We start from the raw sequence: 15,152 nt of genomic DNA, 5'->3' as shown, positions 1-15,152 counted from the left end.
GTGCACTTCCATTTGTCTGAAATGGAGTGATATTACAAAGTGAATTAATAGAACATTAGTATTGAAAAAAGAAACAATTCTTTCTTTGAAATATGAAGTGCCACTAACTTGAGATGAAACCTGGAAGTCAGTGAATAATACATGTGAAATATTAATATTTTAAATGCATCGTATTTAAAATTACTGTGAACTTAAAATGTTTCATATCAAGAAAACATAAGTAGTTCATTTTAGATTTCAATTTTAAATGTAACATTTTTAGCAATGAAGCAATTTACTAAAGAACTGAAGTCAGGTATGTAAACATATTTTGTTATTTTGCACATGAAATATAGTCATTGTGGAATATGAATTTAATTTGTGAAGTGATAAAAAGGACATTAGTTTTATTTTCTATTGCACTGCAAGGAAAACATTTTTAAGTAGCTGATTAATGAGATGAAATGAACTGACACACTCCATAATACTTGTTTGTGTTTTTACACCCTCTGAAAACAATATCACAAAGGGACATTTATAGGAAACACAAAGTCAGTTAATGCAATAATAATCCTATTTGATTTTACAATTAATGCGGCTTAGAATAGGAATTTGTACTTGATATACCTTTCTGTTGTGTAACGTACAACGTGGAATGGTGGGTATTTTATTATTTAAAATTTACTATGATATTAAAATAATTTCAATAAAGTATGCTGGCAGGATTGTATTACAGTCAAATCCTGCATTCCAGCTCAGAGCCAATTGTGGCCTCTATTGGTTTTTTGCCATTTGTATCAGAGGGATGAAGATCTGGCCCTCAGTTCTCATTCAGGCTTAGCACTCATTGACTTCCGCAGTCTGGGTTTGATCCAATACAAATAAGCATCTATAGCTAATTCTCCTAGGATCAAGTCATGCATTCCTTATGTAGGGCCATATTCTGCTTGCCTGACTCATGGAAGCCAACAGGAGTATTATCTGAGCAAAGTGAGGATCTGGCCTTCAGTCCTTGCTGTAGTGTAACTACCCTTTGCTGCAGTGAGCTCATACCTTATTTATTCACATACTACACTCACCTTTTTCCCTAAAATCAGCGATCAGCAACTGGGACATGTATCATAAACAAAAAAAGTAATTCCAAACAGTTTGGTTGCAAAGAAAAAATATCTTTATCATGCTTTTTCAAAACCAGGTGCATGTCTTATTTGGGATGTGGAGTATGTGAATATATATGGTAATATTTTAAACTGAGGGTCTGTCTTTATGTCATTGAAATGGATGAACATTGTACTGGAATAAGGATTGTGGGTCACATTGTGATCTCATTTAGGTGTTGTATCAGAACGACACCTGAAGGCCAACTCTGCTTGCTTTAATCAGGCAGACCTCCCATTGGCTTCAGTGACTAATTTAGTTCCAGGTAAAGAATGATGGGTTGGGTTTTTGGAAGATTTAGATACATAGGCTTGCTTCTGCTGGGTCAAGCACCAAAAAGCACTGGATTCAGATGGCTGTGAGGATTTTTTCTACCTTATATGTTACCCAAGGTTCTGACAAATACAAGATCAAAAGAGGATGCCATATTTTGGGAGGCACTTTTATTTTCCACTAGAATCATAATAATCTTGGACCTGCCATACTGGATCAGATCCTAAGCCCACCTTACTCAGCAGTAGTCTGGCTCCTAGAGTGGCTAGTACCAGACAAAGGTGTGAGGCCCCAGTAGTCAGAGGTGGGGTAAGCTGTCCCCACATGAGGCCTCTAACAGTCTGACTAAAGATTGACTAAAGGCCTTCAGAAATGCATGTTAATAACTATACAAATGCGTTCTATTTTTGCTTTTCCTGTAAGTGTCCAATCTTTTTTGAATCTTGCCCTTGATGTTTAAATTCCAAACCGTTATGAAAGAAAAAATATTTTCCCCATTGTTAAACTGTTTTTCCATTCCCTCTCATTTTGTGTTATGCAAATTTCTTTTCTGTAAAATAAATTCTGTTTTTATTTTTATATCTACATTTTATTTTTATACCTACATTACTTTTATATTTGCTTATGGGGTGGGGGTGCTTAAGAGGGAGAGGATTAAAACACTATGACTTTCATGTCATGTTTGAAGGATAATTATTCATTTTGTCAGGATAGAAATACTCCCATACAAATCGTTATGCCTTAATTTTATTTTAAAGTTTGTTATTAAAGTAGTCAGATATGCCACAACAGAAGAAAAAAAATACCATTAACTAACTTGTAATGAAATGAAGTAACTCCTAGTGGGCTGTATATTTTAGATATATAAAAGGATGAACTTACCTCCTTTTGTTTAATAGAATATCTGACGGTGAGGGCTGCTTTTATTTTCATTCCTGCTTCTTTCTTAAAGTTCTGTGAAGGTGGCATAATAACTTATTCCGAAAAAAAACTTTTCAAATATGTAAAACAAGCTTTTGTAACAAGCCAGGTAGAGCTATGAATTCCATGAAGTTGGGCTATGAGTCGAATATTTTAGGAGCTATAAGCAATATAAAAACAAGAAAGGAAAATAGTTACGTTATATAACTGGAAGGATACATTTACAGTATTTGTGCAATTTGAAAACAAAACCAAATTGACAGTACTTACTGACCAAAACTAAACACACAGGCATGATCTTGTGTCAATGAAAGGTATGGTAAATAAAATAAAACAAGAAAAACCTCATTATATATCAATGTGTGGCCAGGTCTTTTTTAACTGTAGGCTGAAATATCTTTATATCTATAGCAATAGCAATAATTCCATTAGGGAACAAAACACTCATAACTTTTCCACGTTGCTTTAGATTTTCTATGACTGCAAAGCTTAAAGTTTGGTTTTTGGCAGCCTCACATAGGCAGGAAGGTTTGCAGTTTACTGTTCGTGCTGTTTGGAGACCTGAGCCTGCAAACGCTCACTCAGAGTTGTCTCACTCACTATGCAAGCAAGGGTTTGCAAGATAAGGTCCTATTGCGCACGGAAGGCTGATGTTTTCAGCCCTGTGTGCTCCTGAATCTATGCTTAGGTACCTGCCTAAAATAAAGTGTTAAAGGTGCTGAGCACTTGTGGCTCGCTGCCAATGCCATTGACTGCAGTGGGATTAATGAAGCTCAGAATTTCTGAAAATCAGGCTGCTTTTTTCCAATTAAGGAATTAAATAGGGTTTTAAGAACCTAGTTGTAGGTACCCCTCATTGAAAATTTTGGCAAAGCATTATCATTCAGAATTTAAGTTTCTATCCTAAGCAGATGTACAGGAAATGAACATTAAGTAGCAGGAAAACTGATGAAAGTGGTTGGGTAAAACCATTGCACTCCACTGCTCTTTTTTTCTACCCAGCCACAAAGGTTCTGTATTGTCTGTATTGATTTAAATGGCAAACTACTGTTTCATATGTGACAGTTTGAAATTTCTCTGTTTAGTTGGGGCAGAATAAGATGCTAAGAGTAATCCTGAAAAGCCTGATGAAAAATTATAATATCAATGCTAGAAATGCTTATTATATAATTAAATATATTGGGAAAACAGGAAGGCTAGAAGTTTTATAAAGTGGCTTATGCTTTAAAAGGCTAACATTTTAGCTTCATAAATTAAGATCTTAGTATTCCACTGCTTTCACGCTATAATTTGGAAATACTAAGAAGCAAATCTTCACAGACTTTTTAGGAGGTCCAGTAACCTGAGTGAAATATTTTGAATTATGGTAAACAGCTTATACTTGCTATGGGGGACAAGAAAGAAGACTGAGGAAGAGAAGATGTTACTTACTCTACTATTATAATTCATCATATGATATTCTACTTCCCTTTTATCGATAGAAATGGGTCAATGGCAAAGCTTCAAATGACCTCACTAGAATGATTTCAGGATATATATGTCTAAACTTGCCCCCTTCCCTGAGTTTCAGAAGAGTTCTTTGGGAAATGAACTTTGTGAAAGTAACAGTTGAGATCTGGGGCGCAACTTTTTAGCTTGGGCTCAGATCTAATAAAATATTTAGAAAAAAATATCTTTGATTTTTCCCAAAGTAATTGGCTATGTACAGCACTAATTATTTATTACTTTGAAATTTCTGAAAAACCTATATGCATTTAAAAAAAATATGTTTAGTAAAGCAACCTTAAATATTAATAGGTGATGTGCTTACATTTTAAAGGAACATTCTCAGCTTGTAATTTGGTCAATTAAATAAATGTGCTACTTTAATGAGTTTTCCTCCTGATTTTTGACCCTTTATATTTATTTATTTATTTATTTTTGTCTCCACTGTTGCTATATAGAAAAACATTACAGGCAGTGAGTGAATATGCAGGTTAAACTGGCCACACATAAATTGCTATAAGGAATACAAAGTAAATATGACTAAAATATAGATAGTTTCTCTGAGCTCTTTCACTTAGAATAATCATTGTGTTACATTAACAGTCAGTAAAAAAATAACCAGAAATGTGATTTTTAAGTTGACAGCGCCTCTCTAAGTTATGCCTGAAGAACCATTTCAGAAAAAAAGACAGTCTACACTGTACCGGATTTTATTTGTTTAAATGCAAATTTATGGAGCTGGCCGCATACCAAAAATCAGAGAGTTTGGTACTGCAGTAGCTTTGGTGCTTTTTTCAGCATTGTGCGTACTACAGAAACACAAAGGAGAATATGACTATATGGCAGCTGATATTTAGATTTAGGGTTATACTTTTGCTTGGTGCAAACATCACTTCATTTTATACTCTAGAATGTTATTTTGTCAAATCCAGACACCGACTTATAAAAGCCAGGATTATTAAGAGTCAAAATTAAGAGTTATTGTCATATAATATTTCCTCCGTTATTAATCTTTCTGGTTTCCACAAACCCTAGTATTCATGTGCAAACTTGTCCACAATGTAGAATGTCTTAATAAAGAGTGAATTTAAAGATACACAATTAAGAAAATGCTTCATATTGAAAGTAGTGAAAGGATTTCTAAAAGCATGCTGATGTGTGTCGTATCATACTTTTCAAAGTATTTGCTTTTCAGAGGCCGTCTCTGATTTCAGTCCACAGGGCCTGATTTTAAGAAGCCGTATCCATTGTTCATAGTTCACATCAGCTAGCAGAGGTACGCACATAACTTTTATCTATCACCTGCAAATTATTTACATTATTTGACTTTTCTAAAGTAAGCATTCCCAATGAGCTGCACTGAGAAAATGCTTTTCACAGCATTAGTACAGAAACATGTTACAAAAGAATATTAATCTAATACATTCCAAAATTCAAATACTTGTGATTAATAAGCATTATTATCTATAAATAAGGCTCTAATGATACTTTGGCAGTGTTGTAAACACAAGAATCAGAAGCAATTATTGTCATTATTGTTCTGCAAGTACTTCCCATGAATACCAAATGGATATTGCTGTCCAGCAACTTGGCAAATATAAATCCTGTAAAGAAACAGATGTCAGCCAAGCAGGTCTGTCTGGCTGCTAATACCCACATTTGCCTAAAAAACAGTGTACCTAAAGAACAAAAAAACAACTAAGCTATTGAAAGTAAGAAAACCAATGAGTAAAACCTCTTTCTTATATTTATTAGCTCACAAAAATATGCACTAAAATAAAGCTTAAATATAGGTTTTCAGCATCCCCCGAGGTGAACTGTTTGCACTATGGCCACAGTTGTAAATAAGAAATGGATACTACGCACTGCACTGAAATTGAAGCCCGCTCTGTCTGAAACACACAAGGGTGAAAAAATTCAAAATTAAAGGTGACTTGAAAGTAATTAAACATTACAAATCAAACTGTTATTATAGTGCATCATATCAAATGTTCCAAATAAGCAGGCTAAAAAGGCATTACGTTTACCTGTCCTCAATTTTCTACATGTCTTGTTGACTTAGATTCACTGCTGATCACCAGCTCCTGCTTGTTGTGACACCCCAGCATGCATTCTGCTGGCGACATCTCCACCATCATGGAAACTTGCCCATTTAGGCAGCATTCTGTGGTGGGTGTCCTGCTGTTTACAGGATGATAGGGTGTCATACCAAGTGGGAGCACTGTGACTCCGGATCTCAGGCTCTATGGAAAAAAGTACAAAACAGTAAAGCTTTACATTCCAAATGTGTTGAATTCTTCTCTCTCCTCCTTGGGAGCTGGGGTGTGTAGCACCTTGCACCATGTGGTTTAACATTTTGTTCTCTATTTGTAGGTCAACATTTCCATGATTAAACTTCATCCTTTATTCAGCCTGTTCTGGCTAGGTTTTGCAGCACATGTGAAGTAAGCTGTTTTCACAGCTAGTAGGCCAAATCTTACTCTGGATAAGCATGTACAGAAGCCAAACATATGTGACTAAGTCAGCTATGTAAATCAGCTCGCTGGTAAATTGGAGATAACTCTAGGTGCTTAACAGTGAAAAATAAAAGGGCTGGTCAGACTAGCCACAGTTTGCTACTGTGAGGGGATAACATCTCACAAGCATCTCACAAGTGAATTTATTTGCATATTCAAATTACATAATCACACACATGCGTAAAAATATCGAACCTGGTCTAAAATCCATCAAGACCAAGGGATCTATAGGCTTAGGATCAATCTGGTATTTCAGTTGCCCCAGTGAAACAACACATAGCGTGCGTGTCTACACAAGATGCTACAGCAATGTAGCATCAGCGGGCATTAACTGCGATGGTGCCACTACTGCACAGTAGCTTGTTGTTACTGTGCAGGAGGGTCGAAAATGACCCATGCGCCACCAGGACTGTGCAGTACCAGTTGGTAATGTGCAGTCAGGGGCATGTGTAGATGTGCCCAGTATAGATTCAAGCTGGGGAAAATATTGTCCTCTAAAAGAAAACACATTGGTATGATATCCTGGCCCAAGTATAGGCCGTCCTCACCCCACAAAAGACCACTGAAACCAGCACCCCCATTTTTTGGGAAAAGTCCTGTAAGTGCTCACCAGTCTAAAGAAAAGGTTATACATGTCAAATCCTTATTTAGGAGAATTTTCCTTGAAGGAGTGTGTCCTAGTCATATACTGTTATTACATTACAGAGATTATTTTTGAGGCGTAAGTTACCAGGTAAGTGTGTAGAGGGGCTGTGTGGCTAGTTATGTGCTGATAGCTGAGCCTGATGTGTAATAGATTTCACATGTATAGTTTTTTTAGACCACCTAAATCTCTGGTATATGGTTTATGACTTTATCAGTACTACATTGATGCTGGCCTTCGAGGTGTTGGGGTGAGGGGAAGAGGGGTCTAGGAAAACTTGAGCCCTTTTCTTAGCACTCCTTAAGCAAGGATTAGGATGAAACTTTTTATTTGCGATAGTGCAGAGACATTTCCCACTGAGTCACCGAGGCACAAATTTCCTTAGAAGGGACGAGACCTGTCCGATAACATCATGAGCTACTGAAAGAGAAGTATGCTCTGCAGCAACCCTTGAACATGAGTTGTCATAATGTTCTAAGAAACTATTTTTGTCTGAGAAAATACTTCCCAGAAATCACCTCTTGGATAAGACAGGTTTATGTACCTTTTTAGCTCAGGACAATGGGCAATGTATATAATGGGCCTCTTTGCGACTTACATTAGACATAACCCTGAGTAAAACTTGCCCCTTTCTGTCTCAGTGGACCCACCATTCAAACTTTGTGCAGTAGCTTGTTTTAATAATGAGGTGCATCTTATTAATTAAAAAAAATCTTGTGTCAAGATATAGTTATTTTATTTGTTAGCTATTCAGCGTAGAAACTAAAGTTATGAAGGTCACTGCTTCCTTGCATGTTGTATTATTTATTCTTTGGTGAGTCTTGTAATACACATGGACTGGTATATGGGATAAAGTAAAGAAACCGGACCCTGGGTGGATTTAGGATTTTGAAAAGGAGGGTGTGGGTAGTGTGGTGCAACACTGCATTTAACACATTTTGGTCTGGTTATAGACAAACTGGAAAATTTACTAATATGCTCAGGCAGAGGGCTATATTATTCAGTTTAGGATCAAAGCAAAAACAAATATGACTTAATTAGAATGTGTAGTAATTTGCTAGTTTATACATTAAGTTTGAAAAACAGAATAGATAAAAATAATCAAAATATATTGTTTTATTTGTCCTATAGTCATTATAGTTAAATGTACATCTCTTATTCAGATTCGTAAAACATTCTAGCTTTTTTGAGCAACTTGACAGGGCATCCAGTATTTTGCTGTCAATCATTTCCATACCAGAGTTAATGCTCACCTAAGTTAATATTGCTACACCTGAGTTAAGTTTTTTAACTAGAACAAAAAACAGCTGCAGGGGTGTGAAACAGAAGAGAACTATTAACAGACAACAACATTGCTAAAGAAAGGATAGTTTGAATAGCGGAACATCAAGACTATTAAAAAAGGAGAGAGGGTTGTTAACACCTGTGGGGTGAAGAGAGATTATCAGGAATCAAGTAGATGATAATAAGCCCCAGCACTTTCTGAACAGAAATGTTGCTGCCTCTCCTGGGTAGTTGGTTTTAAAGTTTGGGTGGAACAAGAATCAAAGAGGGGTTCAACTGCATCATGGCACCCCGACCTGGATCTGCCCCTGGACCACGCAAACCCCAGCCCTGTACCTCTCTTCCCCTGGGCCAAGCACTGACCTTGTGGAGCATCCCTAGCTGTCTGCTCAGGATTGGGGCCTCAGGAGTCATGTCAGGAAAATTGCTGAGATATGCAGATTACACTAACATTTAGCATTTTTGTTAATGAGAGAAAGAAGTCCAAGGTAGATTTAGAGTAGTGGGAGGATGTGGTGAGGTTCAGCATTAAATAGGATGTGGAGTGACTGTGAGAATGATCTTTGAACAGAAGAAAAGGAAAAGGGAGCAGAGAAACTGGATCTGATTTTGTTCTGCTTACATGGATATGTCAGGAATAACTCCACCAAAATCTCTAGAGTTGTACCATGTAAATTTACTAGAAGTGAGAGAAAAATCAGCCTATTTCTTCTGCCATTACTACGAAGTCACGGAACCCCCCCCTGCATCTATTCTTCCCTTTTAAATATACCATTCTTGTAAAGTGCTAGATGTTGTTATTGCTGTTATTGTTATTATTCTTTCTATTACTATAAGAGAAAGCAGAAAAAGGGAAACTTCAGAAATACAAAAGAAGGGAAGATTTTATAATAAGACCTAGACAGCTATGTTACCACAACTTAAGCATGAAGAAGTGGCAAGTAATATTTTTCTCCTTGCTTGTTATGGAGATCAAGTTGCCATTTTTATGGTTAATATTAGTTTCCTTCTGTTGCAGTATAAACCTTCTTAGGTTCATACAAACTTGAATTAAAGATGTGGTATGAGAACATAATTTCAGTTTAACCAAAAGGTGGGATATATTTTTGACACCTTTTTCCTTGTTTTTTAGTTTTTTCATGGATAAAACCATCAGTAAATACAGTTTCATCCTCCTCTGGTGACCTATTCCATTTAATTATAAAGAAATAAGTAGTTTCACACTGGCCTTCATTCAACCCCATAATGTCAACAGGGGTCTTTCTGTTGACTTAAGTGGGATTTGGATCAGAACCTCCAGAAGAGAATATATTCCTCCACTTCAGCCCACCAGCTCCCTCCCCTGCACCATCTTGAACAGTGACAAACCTGAAAAGTATATGTTGACTATACAATATTACTGTAACCATATAAAGAAATGGCCTGCTTCAGATGGGTTCTACTATTGAGTGCTTCTCTATCATATATTTCACATCTGTGACAGCATGTTAAGGATAAAGGTTCTTATAGCCTTAACCCTGAATATACATATAAAAAGAAGAAACAAATTAACTAAAAGATAAAAGATATTGATGGAAGTATATGAGATGCTCTTTAACATGCGTATTATTGACTCAATAGATTGTTACGGCTTCAGAGCTATTAGGGTCTGCTGTGTCAATGTGTACTTAGGGACTGTTTAATATGCAGATGGTTGACATGACAGACCTCAACCATTACAGTCTATCATGTCAGTGGGGATACATGCATACGCACTTTGAGAACCTTCCAAAACTCCTTTTAAAATATAGCTGTTGTGCATGCATAGCTGCTTTTTACAAATAAAATAAAAAGCTGGTTATTTTCAATAGCCAGAGACTACACAGAATGGATTAATCAGTAACAGGATTTCTTTCCAAATTAAGCCATTTTAAGTATAGCATGTACAATCGGTGGGCCAGGGTGAAATCTTAGATATGAAACTCCTATCAAATCTTGTAAAATTAGCTTTTGCACTTGTGCCTGTGTATAAGAGATCAAAATCTGTCTGTGTGTGTCTGTTTGAAAAATATAGTTTTGTCTTTTTTGAGGGGTAAGCGAGTGCTGTCTCTTTTTCCATTCAAATAATCTTCAGTAGCAATTAAATAGCTTATGCTACCTAAGAGATCAGTTATTACAAGATAAGTAGCATGACAGTTTAGAAAAATTGAGGAAGTCTTTGATTATTTACCAAGTTTTGATATCTTCTTTTTGCCTGAAAATGCTAAAAAATGAAGTATAAGATACAACATGAAAGACTCATTTGAACATCATAAGGAAAAGAATCAGTAGTTTTGTGTTTCTTTTCCTTAACAACTTATTTTTTATTAAAATAGCAAAGCCAAGTGTTGTGTTTAATAAGATATACTTTTTCAATTTTAACATCAAATATAAAAATATAATTAAAATATAGCTAAAAAAATTGACATTTGTTGTAAGATATAGTACTGCAATGTCTGTTTCTACAGTTTCACATAACCTTGAGTGCATTAGATTCTTCCATCAGATATGAAGATTTTTTTATAGATATTTTTAAGATCAGTTGTCCACTCGTATTTTCAGTCACAGGTTCATTGTCATGAGAATAGTAATATTAGTAGGGTGTTAAATCTAGATCATTTCCAAAATACTAATTAAACTGAGTGAGGTGCATAGCATAGTTCTAACATGAAAATGATAAGAATAATGTTCAAATAATGATGAGTATGTAACATTTTAGACACTTTTCCTTTTTTTTTTTTTGAGTTATGGTCAGCATGCAAATGCTTAAATGAAACAATAAATGCTTATAATCAGATTGATGACACTGTTACCTTTTATCCTTTCTACTACCTGGCCCAACAGGAAGAGTATCATAGCAATCCTAAAGAATCTTTGTTTGAGGGCCCACAAAGATGGAATGAAGCATATAGCAGCATTTCTCCCCATTTCTCACATAGTGATCGCCAGCTCTTCAGCACAATTCCTGCAGGACTGCCAAAGAAACTTAAGGAGGTGGTCTGGGAAAAGGGGAAAGACTTGAAGCAGAAGAATCTCTAAGGGTGCCTATGCATGAACAGGGAGGCTGCTCTGATGCGCTGTAATTCCAGTGTGTTGGAACAGACTCGTGTTGGAATTGAGTCTGCTGGAGCATGACAATTACCACGTTCCAGCAGCCTCCTGCATCTCGTGTATAAGTGTCCCTGCACTTCAAAATGGTGGTGGGGGCATTTTATATAAAGGTTGTTTGGTGAGGTTTAGATAAAGTGCCCCAATGCCATTTTGAAGCATGGGGACGCTGACACACGAGATGTCTTGGAGCTGCTCTAATTAAAGTTCCCCTTCCCTTCCCCCCTGACTCCCAGAGCACATGTACAAACACCCTAAGATATTACTGCTTAAAGCTGCACTAACTTTGTCTAAAGAGTGCTCTGTGAGGGTATCCGAGTGGAGAGGCAAGCCATTATCAGCTCATCAGCTGGTCACAGCATGATGTCACGATTAAATAAAAAACGGGCTAGGACCAGTGCAGAGCCAAAGGAGACAAACATGTATAGACTGAGAGTGGCCACAGGTTTGCACTGCTGGTGCCTGCAGATACTCAATCCATGCAAAGACCTAACTGCATCCTTTGCTCTTCCAGTAGCTTAGTTACTTTTTTCCTAATGTGCACCTATTGGAAGTAGGAAAACTACTGATTAAAATCTCTTCCTTTCTTTTATTCACACACAAACACACATGCTAAAATAAAACTTAAGAACCTTTCCTCCTTAAATGTTACAAAATGGGTAAATCGGGTGCTCCTTTTCCCCGTGGTTTTGTGTGTGTATAGGAAGATAGAGCCCCAAATGAGCTGCTTACATATTGTACCAGTTAGATGATAACCTGGTTTTTCACTGTGCTGCACAGCATAATTATTTTGAGCTTCATATAGGTAGGTGGATAAGTCAGATCATCTTGCTTTACATGTACAGGCTCCTGCCACTTAAACTACAGGAGTTATGATGTACTTGTATAGGTGATCAATATTGGGTCTATGACGTAGAATTGAATAGTTCTAATTCCATTCTGCAGAGGGCAGCAGGGTGGATGAGTATTAAAATATATTCTGTTCCCAGCATAATGAAAGAAAAATCAGATTTGCATGATAAAGCTAACCTTGGTAGCTTAACTTATACTGTGATCTCGGGACACCTATATGATCACTTAACTGTAAAGTCATTACTGCATATTTAAACATACACTTCTTGGAATCAGTTAATTTGCCATTGCTATTTGCCATTTGTATCTAGATATTTTCACTTAATTCAGTGTACCATGTGCACGTGTGTGTGTAGTAAATATGTGTGTGTTTATATCTCTATATATAGATATACACACACACATATAACGTGTGTTTGTGTGTATGTATGTGTATCTGTATTGAAAAACACACACACATGAAATCAAAGCACCATATTACCCAGTGAAAATCAATAAAGTGAAAATGTAGCTATTGACAGCACTTGTAATTTTGCCTGTTACAATGGTGTGCCTTTTCTTTGAATGCAGCACACTTTTATGCCCCATTAAAGCATGGCTGACATAGCTTTCAACTACTCACAAATGCTGAGATGTTGAAAAACATAACATTTACAAAAGATACATCTGGTGCATATTTATAAGGATCAGAATAAGGAGTCATTTAAATAGTTCATGTGCCATCACCATATTAGGAGGAAAGTTTCTCCAGCCCCATATGTGAAATCAGAAATGAAATGTGTGCTGATTTAAATTCTACTTATATGATATTGCATGTCTGGGTACTGAATATACTAAAACAAGAGCATTTTGAGCCATGTACACATCTCTCCAGCTGGGTAGTACATATATCCATTTCAGTGTGTGCATATTTAAATCTACATGGTCAGCAGATGATCAGCTGATTTGTTGAGGGGCAAACATTTCATGCTGTTTCATAGAAATGTATCCCTGACTGCTAATTAAAATAAGTCAGTATTTGCTTTCTCTATTCCTTTCTAAAGAGATATGTGAGAACAAGCTAGAAATCGATGAATAAATATGTAGATTGTGATGCAGCTGATGCATTTAATTCAGCAGATGAACAGGATGTACCAGCTTATTTTATGTCAGATAATGTGTTGAGAAATAAAAAAATATTTGGCCCACTTCTACCAGTGCAGTGTAGTACTTGAAATAACCTAGGAAGCCATATTTTAATTAATGTTATAGGTCATGTTTTAAACAGATCAAGGCTGAGAATTTAAGGTAAAACTGATAGTGTCTTTTGGTCATATGAATATAATTTTCAGTTTCTGTGTATATAATTGAATTTAACCTAATGTGACCCATCACTATGGTATCTGGGTGCTAACAATATTACTTAAAGCAAAAGTCACTCCAAAGGACTTCTGCATGTCATTTGGCTGTAAATGGATTTTTTTTTCAAAAAGTATGTTACTTATCTACAAGGTAAGATTTGTCAAAGATTTTAATTTATTGTTAGACATTTATACATTGAGGATACAGAACGCACACAATTTACACAAAAGCATTTTCTTTACGCACAATGTTTGTAATTCCCAAACTTGCATGCACAAATTTAGGTTTAGCTTGGGCAAATGAGAGAGGGAAGACAAATGTGTAGGCAGGTTTTAAGTCTAGTTTAAGTCCAGGGTGTCTAAAGATCCATGTATCTGACAACAGGCTGAAAGCTCTCAACCCATCATCTGATACTACATTCTTAATTCATGCACAGCACTGAAAACAAGGCCTGACAATAAAACCTCTGAGTGATACTATCAGGGAAGATTACCTCTGGAAGGTTTGGGGCTTTGGTGACAGCAAGTGAGGCAAATTTGGCTGACCAGGTTATGCTCTCACCATTGCTAACTGATTGAGCACAATGAGATTCAGGCCAAACTCTTTAGCACAATGGGCAATAGGAAAACTAAATCAATCTTTGTTTCTGCATTTGCGCTGAGAAAAGCTGATAGAGGAATTCACGTTATATCCCTTGGTGGTATATAAGTACTGCTCTATGAGCAGTCATTATTGCTGTTATTAACAATAAATATTAAGCTACTATTTCTAAACCTGTCTTGCATCGTAGTAGTGCATATTTTTAAACCTGTCTTGCATCTTAGTAGCTTGGATGTTTATGGTCAAAATATAGAACTCTTTTCGAAGAAGATGATCATTTACTTGATAGCTTGTAAAGATGAGCTGACCTACTGCATCACTCCGTGTTCTTTTAATTGGATAGCTTTTCCCAATGCCTGATCTGCCATGTCAGTTTGGCAGCCATGCACTCTATCTGTATGCCCACCAGGAGCCAGAGTTTAATCTCAGATGCATGGCATGCACTCCTCCCCTCCACCCCATCCTTTCACCAGAGAGCTGTTTTCAAATACACCTCTATTAAACTACTTTATTTTAAAAAGAACAACTGCCTTCTCCCTTGGGTCCCCTCAATTCAAGGGGATAGGTGTGCAAGGACAGTAGAATGCCTGTTTCCAGATGTAGCTAGGCCTGTGCTATGCATGGGAGATTAGAATGTCACCTGACATCTGCAGACTAAAAATCACTGTGAATTTTTTTCATTTTGGTTTCTTTGCTATTTTTATTTTAGGGCGTTTCCAATAGATCAAATACAGTTCAGCCTTATTACGGACTCAACCTATTTGTCAAATTTTATTTTTCTCTGGAGTGGTAAGAGAAAGCATTTTAAAGTAATATATATCATTTTCTATTTATACATCTTAAAAACAGCTGAAGGTGATTTCTTCCCCAGCCCCCTCCCAAGATCTAAGAAAAATAATTACGCTGGGTTGAAATTTTATAAGTAAAGTTTCAACTGAGAATAGATTTGTATTGCCAAGATATATAATAGGTGT

General features: G+C 36.3%; 2 long non-coding RNA genes across 18 annotated transcripts in view; one reads left to right on the top strand and one right to left on the bottom strand.

Moving 5' to 3' along the window:
- LOC132247771 (uncharacterized) overlaps positions 1-15,152 on the top strand; it is a 97,979-nt gene that overhangs the window by 11,305 nt on the left and 71,522 nt on the right. For 2 of the 16 annotated variants that reach the window (XR_009459181.1, XR_009459178.1), the window contains one exon: positions 14,888-14,967. The exons of 12 other annotated variants lie outside the window; for them this stretch is intronic. This is a non-coding gene — a long non-coding RNA (uncharacterized LOC132247771). Of the gene's footprint in view, positions 1-5,030; positions 5,093-14,887; positions 14,968-15,152 lie in introns of all 16 variants that reach the window. 2 more of the 16 variants (XR_009459176.1, XR_009459179.1) reach the window with 2 other exon arrangements.
- The window catches only part of LOC109282583 (uncharacterized), a 105,783-nt gene that overhangs the window by 42,556 nt on the left and 48,075 nt on the right, over positions 1-15,152 (bottom strand). The window contains exons 6-7 of one of the 2 annotated variants that reach the window (XR_009459192.1): positions 5,844-6,059; positions 2,293-2,491 (exon numbers count right to left, since the gene is read on the bottom strand). This is a non-coding gene — a long non-coding RNA (uncharacterized LOC109282583). The remainder of the gene's footprint in view (positions 1-2,292; positions 2,492-5,843; positions 6,060-15,152) is intronic. The other variant, XR_009459191.1, reaches the window with a different exon arrangement.

Source organism: Alligator mississippiensis, chromosome 1, assembly GCF_030867095.1.
Source record: "Alligator mississippiensis isolate rAllMis1 chromosome 1, rAllMis1, whole genome shotgun sequence".
In the NCBI taxonomy this organism is placed as follows: Eukaryota; Metazoa; Chordata; order Crocodylia; family Alligatoridae; genus Alligator; species Alligator mississippiensis.
The sequence above is the reverse complement of the archived record's forward strand: the minus strand, read 5'-3'. Positions and strand labels throughout refer to the sequence as shown.